Source organism: Parus major, chromosome 1 (assembly GCF_001522545.3).
Source record: "Parus major isolate Abel chromosome 1, Parus_major1.1, whole genome shotgun sequence".
NCBI lineage: Eukaryota > Metazoa > Chordata > Aves > Passeriformes > Paridae > Parus > Parus major.
Window position 1 is genome coordinate 38,097,290 of NC_031768.1, and position 8,021 is coordinate 38,105,310.

General features: G+C 37.1%; 1 long non-coding RNA gene across 1 annotated transcript; it reads right to left on the reverse strand.

The window, feature by feature from the left end:
- Positions 1–4,377: 4,377 nt before the first annotated feature.
- Positions 4,378–5,806, reverse strand: LOC117243949. The gene is made up of 3 exons (XR_004496127.1): positions 5,764–5,806; positions 5,159–5,233; positions 4,378–4,664 (listed from the first exon to the last, which is right to left on the reverse strand). It is a non-coding gene; the product is annotated as an uncharacterized LOC117243949 (long non-coding RNA).
- Between the last annotated feature and the right edge of the window lie 2,215 nt (positions 5,807–8,021).

Consider the following 8,021-nt stretch of genomic DNA (forward strand, 5'->3'; position numbering starts at 1 on the left):
GCTTGGAGGACATGCAAAAAGAAAGTGACCTTGAGGTCAGAAGCAAATTGCTGTTATACATCACCAAGGACAGCATGTCAAGTACCATATTTATGTGTGAAGTGGGAAGGAATTAATGAACAGAATTCAGACAGTGTATGTTCTCTGGAGCAATACAAATGAATGATGTCTTGCAGCAATTATTGAGCCAGACCTGTTCAGATAGGAATTACTAACATATTAACATGGTAAATGATTTGTTAACCATCATGACTTTAAAATGCATGACAAAAAGTTTGCATTATTTTATTCTGAGGCTTTTAACAAGTTTTTCACTTCCCAAATAAACACTCAGTTGTGAAGAGGTTGTTCAGCTATCATGAGCATTATACACAGTGCTCAAAATTTAGACTGCTAATGCAATATCTAATGTTATATAACAAGTTCCTCGATATTTTGCATGAGGCTGACATAAATAATTCATACCTGAATGTTCAGTTGTCAGTGCAAATGACACCTAATGTCTACTTGGTTTTACCACTTGATTTTTTTAATTCTGAATAACCTGCTCTTTACTGCAGGCCAGATTTTGTCACTCTTGCCCCTTTCATAGAGGATTCTACAAAGATAAATCTAATCAGTATCAGTGATGAAGAAATTTGGCAAAAGACAAGAAAAAGACATCCTTAACAGGAATAAACACTGTAAGAAATGTCATAAAATCTCTGGCACTGAGCTATCTTAGAATTTGTGAAGGAGCAATTTGCAGTTTTAGGCACTCACTTTCAAAGCACCTAGCAAAGTGACTTCCCTCTAGTGCTACCTGAAAGAGAAAATATTTTATTACTTTTTTTTAACAGATAGAAAAATACTATGCAGGCATGTGGTAGTGTAGACAGAGTACAAAATTCACTTTGTATTCTTTTTTTTTTTAACTGAGAAGGGAAAACTTTTAGGCAAAGCTAAATTGCCAGTCATTTCCCAAGCAAATAACAAGTAGAGGATAAAACTGGGTGTTAAAAGTGTGGTGGTGGGTTCCACACTATCAAGCCATCTGTGCAGTTTTTATTACAATTTCCCTCTCTTTCTCAATTTCCTCAACTGCAACTGCTCATTTTAGTAAGACAAACATTGACATTTATGCTGAGATAAGTTAAAATCTATGCTGTGCTTCTGTAAAATGATGTGTGAAAAATCAGAAGACCAAGTTGGTAAAGTAATTTCACAAGAAACAAATGTGAGATTGCTTTATAACATCATCAAGAAACCAAGTATAAAAAATACCATAGACATAATAGAATTAAATTCCTCAAGAATGGAGAAGTTGATATTTTTTGGTATTTTTTTGAGCCTCCAGTGAACATAAGTTGAAACTGAAGCCATCTGCATATGAGAAAACAATCAAATACCAGGTCAACAGCTTCCACCTCTCAAAATAGTGTGTGAGTCAAACAGCTCCTGCTGACTGGAATCTTTTGTGCAGTTCTGGGAATTTTTGTTCATTGTGTGAAAAGTTTATGAGAGAGAGAGAGAGATAGATAGATTCTGGAATAAACTAGTGCCTACCTAAACTTTCAGTGATTTGCCTTCATGCACCTCCAAGGTAATGAAGCGTGAGTTCAAAAGGTTAGATTTCACACAAGTCAGAGTGGAAGCCAAGAGGGAAACTTCACATTTAGAGCCCTTTATATATGAATGGTTCCAAAGAAAATAAACAAAAGAAATCCAATTTAATTTAGTTGTGAAGGTTGTCAACAACTGCTGCAGCTGAAGGGGCTTCACACATAGTTGACCTGACTACATTATCAAGTATAAAATGTGCTTCTGTTTGTTTGCTTTGTCCCCTGGATATGTACAAGCATGGCTTTCTGGTGAAACATTCTTCCAGAGACAGAGAAAAGTGAGAATCAATCCTTCAACAGACTGTAAAAAAATCAATATTTTTCAACAAATCTGACACTTATTTATGGAGCTGTAAAAGGATTAAATAAATGGTAATATTTTTCTTGACTTATACATGACTTCCATGAATTGTAAAGCATATGGCTGCTTGCTATGTGTATGATGCCAACTATTCTGCCAACAAAAATTCCCCTAATAATGAAGAACTTTCTCAAAGATTCAAATGCTTCTTTTACTCTCAGGAATCATTTTATTTGCTAGGCAAAGTTTCCTCCCTGCCTTCAAGAAATTTTCACTCCTTCTGTAATATTAATGTGATTTTTCTCTCCCTTCATTGTAAAATCTGGAAGGAAAGTGCATTTTGCTCTAATCTTTTGGCACCTGAACATTTAATTAAAAGACTCTCATATCTCTCAAAAAAAGCATTAGCTTTGGCAAGTACCTCAGCACACTCAGGAAATCACAAAGAAAATATCCTACTGTAGACCTCTGTTTACTAAAACTACAAGGGCAGACTCATTACCTTTCTTATTCTAGGTTTGCAGCGTTTTTAATTTTTTCACTGCTGCAAAACAGGGAACTCAGCTGTTGCATATGACTAGGTCATACATTCTTCCAGATGTGATACAGAGAGCACATATATTTGACATATTTTGATGGAAGTGGAGTCATCCTCTGAGCTAGAGTGTCCTCAGTCATCAATATCATCTGTGAACCAAAATAAGTGAACCCAGGAAGCATCTTCACATTATCTTTCTGTGCAGTCTGCTCTGCCAGACTACTTGAACTTGTCCCTAACTCACGGACAGCTACATTGGTGTAAAGAATTTGTAAGTCTATCTGGATCACTGGCACAGGTCCTGCATAAACACTGTATCCATGAGGGTCACAGCCTATCCCACCCTAATAAGTCTGAACTCAGTAAATTACTCGGAAGAGCTTTGACTTCCCTCTGTGCATTTCCACTGATACCAAATGAATATTGTTCTTCTGCATTTGCCTGTGAGAATGCCCCCTCCTCAGATGGAGGAACTTGAGTGGCAGGCTGGTAGCAAAGCCATATAGGCACACAGCATCCTTAGCAGAAGTCAGTAGATGTTTCATTTGAACAAATGTTTCTTTGTTGTACTTTCTGGCACAAGGAAGTGTGTCATGGAAGCAGTTAAATTATTTTGCCTTCTCCCCTACCCCCTTCTTTGTTAACTAATTTTTTTAAAAGATTTTGAACTGGAAGTACAAATTTTTCATTATGCTGAGTCTTTCCTACAAGAAAGACTTAGGCTAATTCCAAAAGAAGGCTCAAGGGAGAATAGTTCCTATAGACTAATCACAACCTCAGGGAATTGGCATATCTATCTTGCATGTTGCTATGCCCCACAGATGCAATTATCTCACACCAGCTGCACAATTTATTGTGACTGTTAATGAAGGACTAATATATGTGCAGAATTATACAGTTAAATCCAAAAGCAGAGTCACATATAAAAGACCAGCAACATTTACAGGCAATTATTGACCTAGTCAAAATATATTTTTCTGTATTCCTGGAGACCTCACTTAAGCAATAAGTGATGCTTCCTCTGTAATATTACTTGTGTAAGCAAGGATACAGGATCAGGTCCCAACTAACCAACTTGAAGCACCAACTGTAGCAGCATGCTGAAGTTGCAATTTAATGAAGTGTCAGTTATAAACTGCCAATTTAAAATGGATTAGGTAGTCAGATTCACAATAAAAATCCCCTCTGGGGAGAATCTTGGCCTACTTAATTCACAGGCATGGAAACAATTAAATTGTAAAATAACTCTGCATGAAGAAGTCATTGGAGAAATTGTTTCTGATACACTTTCTGCAAAATACTAAAAGTTTAGTTTTAAAAAATACTTATGTAAATATAAGAACTGAAAATGTCCCAAAATTTAATTGCAATATATAAGAAAGGATTTAATGTGTCAGTACTCAGCTTCTCATACAAAATAAGACTGTGCAAATTTATCATAAACACCTTTGACACTTTCTCTTCACCTCCAAACTTTCCCTTGGCTTTCAAATTTCCTTAGTCAAATTCTTCTACCACCTCTGTCCCCCTCCTTTCTTCCACCCTTCCAGTGAGGGCCTGCTTGCATTCTTATAACAGCCAAACCTTTGCTACAACAATGGAGTAAGTTAAGTAAATACAAAATTCTTCCCAGCTATTGGTGAGAGAAGGACAAATAACCTCTATTACTGAAATATCTTGACTCTAGTCTGCATTAACTGGCACGCAGACACATACATGCACAATTACACCTATATGAAGTCGGACTTCAAAGACAGGAAATTGATTCATAAACTTTGTGGGACCTGAAATGTTGGTTACATTTCTTTGGCGCTTGGGTGCTTCAAATACCTTTACTGGAAAGACAAAGTAAAAGAAAATACTAAAATGCCCCTGATGTTAACAAAACAATTTTTATTTTTTTTTAATATTCTGAGAAAATTCCTTGGACCATGTAATTTACCTGAAAAATGAGCAATATTCAATTTACTCAAATTAATTTTCCCAATGTGTAAAAGCACAAGGAATTTACTAGAGATTAAGTAAAGATTTGGTAATCTCAAGGTTCCATACATTTTTTTTACGGATCATTTTTCATGGACTTCTGGGCTGTAGGCTATTTCATAGACTTGTAGACTTAACAGACTTCAAGGCTGTCATAGACCAGATGGCAAGACGTGAAACAGGAATAAGCTCTGTAAAATAAATGGCATTTGATATCTTCCACTTCAGACCATCCTTCATCCTGGAATCAAATGTAGATAGATATCAAGAGTCCTTCACAGCATGATATTCAAGCAGAATACTAAAAACATAGACATTTTGAGTGGATCTTCTGGAGATAGCAGTTTCTGTACCTAATTTTTCAATGAGTCACCTATTTCAACTGGTCATCATATGTTCACTGTCTCCACTTGCAGAAAAAAAATCTACTGATCCTTGCTGAATTATTTCAGATACAAGATTTTTAAGAGATGGGGTAGTGCAGAAAACAGCTGGTATCCAAGAAAGACAGTCTTAAACAGGTATGTATGTAAATTTAATTCTTCCATTTGAAAAAACAAGTGCAGTACCAAAAGGCAGCAGATTGAAGAGTATCTTTTTAGTCCAATATAAAAAAAAATACAATATAAAAATTAAAACAAATTTAATCTGTGGCATTAGTTTTCAAACTCATTTAGGCACTAATTTAGCATATGAAGTAACAGCTCATATCCATCCTCCTCTTCAATAGCAGACCTTGTATGTCTTAAATAGAGGAACTCCATGTCTTGTCCCTTAGGCTTCATCCAAAATTCTACAGATTATTTTGAGCTGTGGAAATAAAAAGTAAATTTTCCTCATTTTTAATGCTGAAGGTGTTGCACTGTGTAGAAAGAAACCCTCAAATTTACCAGGACAAAGACAATAAAAAAGGGGGCATGATTTTCAGCCCCAGCAGAACCCTTGTCTCAAATTTCTGTTTCACATCCCATTTTATTTGTCTGATTCACTGGTTTTTTTTTAATGTGAACCACAAAACTGGTTCACTGTTTTTGCTTTGTTTGGGCAGCATTTTTGAGCTTCCATGGTTTTGCTATTGGCAGATCTGACCTCATTAACACCCCCATTGTTCATGTTGGCAAGTGGCTAAAGTTCACTTTTGTTAAATGCATCAGTCTGCTCACCCAACTGTAAAAAATAAAAATTAAAAAAAAAGCCAAAGCTATACCCAAATATATTATTGAAATTAATAAAAAAAAGCAAAGCAATCTAATGAAGTATCCAAATAAAGATAATGTAATTTTAATTTGAAAATACATTTGCAATGCCGGTGCTTTACCTGAAAAACTTGTACAACTTACCAGAGCTAAAAAATACATGAACGTTGACAGGTTCTGACACTAATGGTTTAAAACCTGATGGCAACGAACAATGAAAAATTCCTCTGAAATCCAGGACAATGCATTACAAGCAGTTGTACAGCTTCCTAAACCAGAAACGGTGTCAAAAGGAATTTCTTAAGCCAGAAAGAAGCCATACCTTCCAAATGGAAGGTAATGCTGATGGAAGCTGATGGTCTGTCATTGGGAAAGAACATTCATCTGTGTATGGAAATTCCTAACATCTACAAATTTTTTCAGGCTGTACCTCTTAGCCAGTGCTGTCTGCAGGTGTTGAAAGACAAGGAGAAAAAAACAGTCTTGTGGATGTTATTATCTTGCCTAAACCTTTCTAGAATAATACAATTCTAGAAGAAAATCCTGTACCTTTAGAATTCTAGCCTTACCCATCTTTGTGAAACAGTTATCTTAGGGGAAGCTCAGATTTGCAGTCCTTAGTGTTTGAACACTATCCTCACAGAGATCCACAAACACACAGACATAAACACCATGGCCACTGTCAGGCTGGCAAGTAACTTGTCAATCAAAACCAGTCTAGCAAGAGGTGACACCAGGCTGTCAGAGGTGGTTTCAGGCAGCATGAGAAGTCTGCATCTTGTACAGCAGGACCTGATACATTACTAAAATAAAGGAGTCCAAAAATTACAAGCAAATGCAGCTACACAGTGAAAGAGAGCATAGTGAAGAGACACCTGAGCCAGCAAAAACCTGCAATAGCAAGCGGCAGCATTGCAGCTGAATTCCTCACAGACCTCAGCAGAGCAGATCTGGACACACATTCACTAACATTCAGCAGTGGGAAGTGTTCAGCTGCATGTAGTGCTGCAGTAAATGAGTCACTGTCTCAGATCTCTGTTAGCTCAAACATCTCCATTTCATGTATAGACACAGGTGGGGAGATTAAATAACTATCAATTTAGACTTGCCTTCAGACATGCAACTCCTGTTTCTTTTATTAAACTATGAGAAGAATAGTAAAACAAACTAATCCAGAGGAAATAAAATTGCTCAGAGGAATAATTATAGCAACTTTCACCTCAACAGCTGGGTCACTGGTTCAAAATCATTCAAATCACTTGTGACTGAAAGTCATTACCAGTTGACTCCACTCAGTGAGCTTGTGCTTCAGGTCAGAGTAATAATTACTGCAGGACTAAAACCGCCATTAGTGGCTCCATTAGTAAGGAGAGAGAGAAAAAGAGTGAGAGAGAAGAAGTAGCAGTCTCAGTCTCATTAGTGCTGCTTTCCAATCAAGAATGAGAGGAGAAAATACTTTGAGGAATCCTGCACAGCTGAGGCCTGATTTAGCTGCCCAAACAAAGCACCACTTGCAATGCTCCAGGATATCTCACCTGCGCTGCATCTGCATCTCCAAAAGGACACGGGTCTCCCTTGGACCTCACCTGTCACATCTACCAGTGCTGTGTAAATATGATAAGTAGTCAACCTCCTCTTGGCCCTAACACTAGATGTCCATCTGGGGACAGCTGAGTTCTGCTCTTTTTATTCCACCCTCCCTCCAACGTTTCCAAATTCAAACCACAGCTTCAAAAACTGTTGTGTTATTAATAAATTGAAGTCTTCCATTTCCCCTGTTTTTTGTCTTTGACAACCAACAAAAACCACACAGATATTGGGAAATATTGTCAGAAAATATGTGCATATGAATGATGAGAACTGGGTATCCAGCAGACATCCACCTGGGGACCCATTTTGTTAAAGATTCCTTATGGCCTGACAGCTGCTGTTTAACACCAGCAAATTACCTGTGTCTGGGATGGTTATTTTCCTTATAGAAAGTGTTATCTGAGCATTTCTATATCACAGAAACAAACTGAAGAAGCTGAGCTGAGGAGCTGCTCTAGGAAGGGTAGCCAGGCTAGGAGTAAGATTTATGATGGCTCAGTGTGTCTGGACATGCTGATGGCTCTCTGGTACATGAACTGCAGTGTAATACAGCTGAGCTAGGATGTTAAACCCACTGTTCTGTCAAGTCAATGATAGACACAGATGAGGCCAGGTGAAAAATACGGATTTACAACAGATGAAAGGAAAATCAAAACCTTTAAGATATGTGTTTCCTTTGTTTTCAAAAGAAGCTCTGTGAAAATACCAAGTATTAATGACCATGAATCCAGAGGGCTACAACTAGAAAACATTTTTTTAAAAGCAGGGACAAATGTGTGAATACTGTATTAAAGATTTATTATAGAACATGT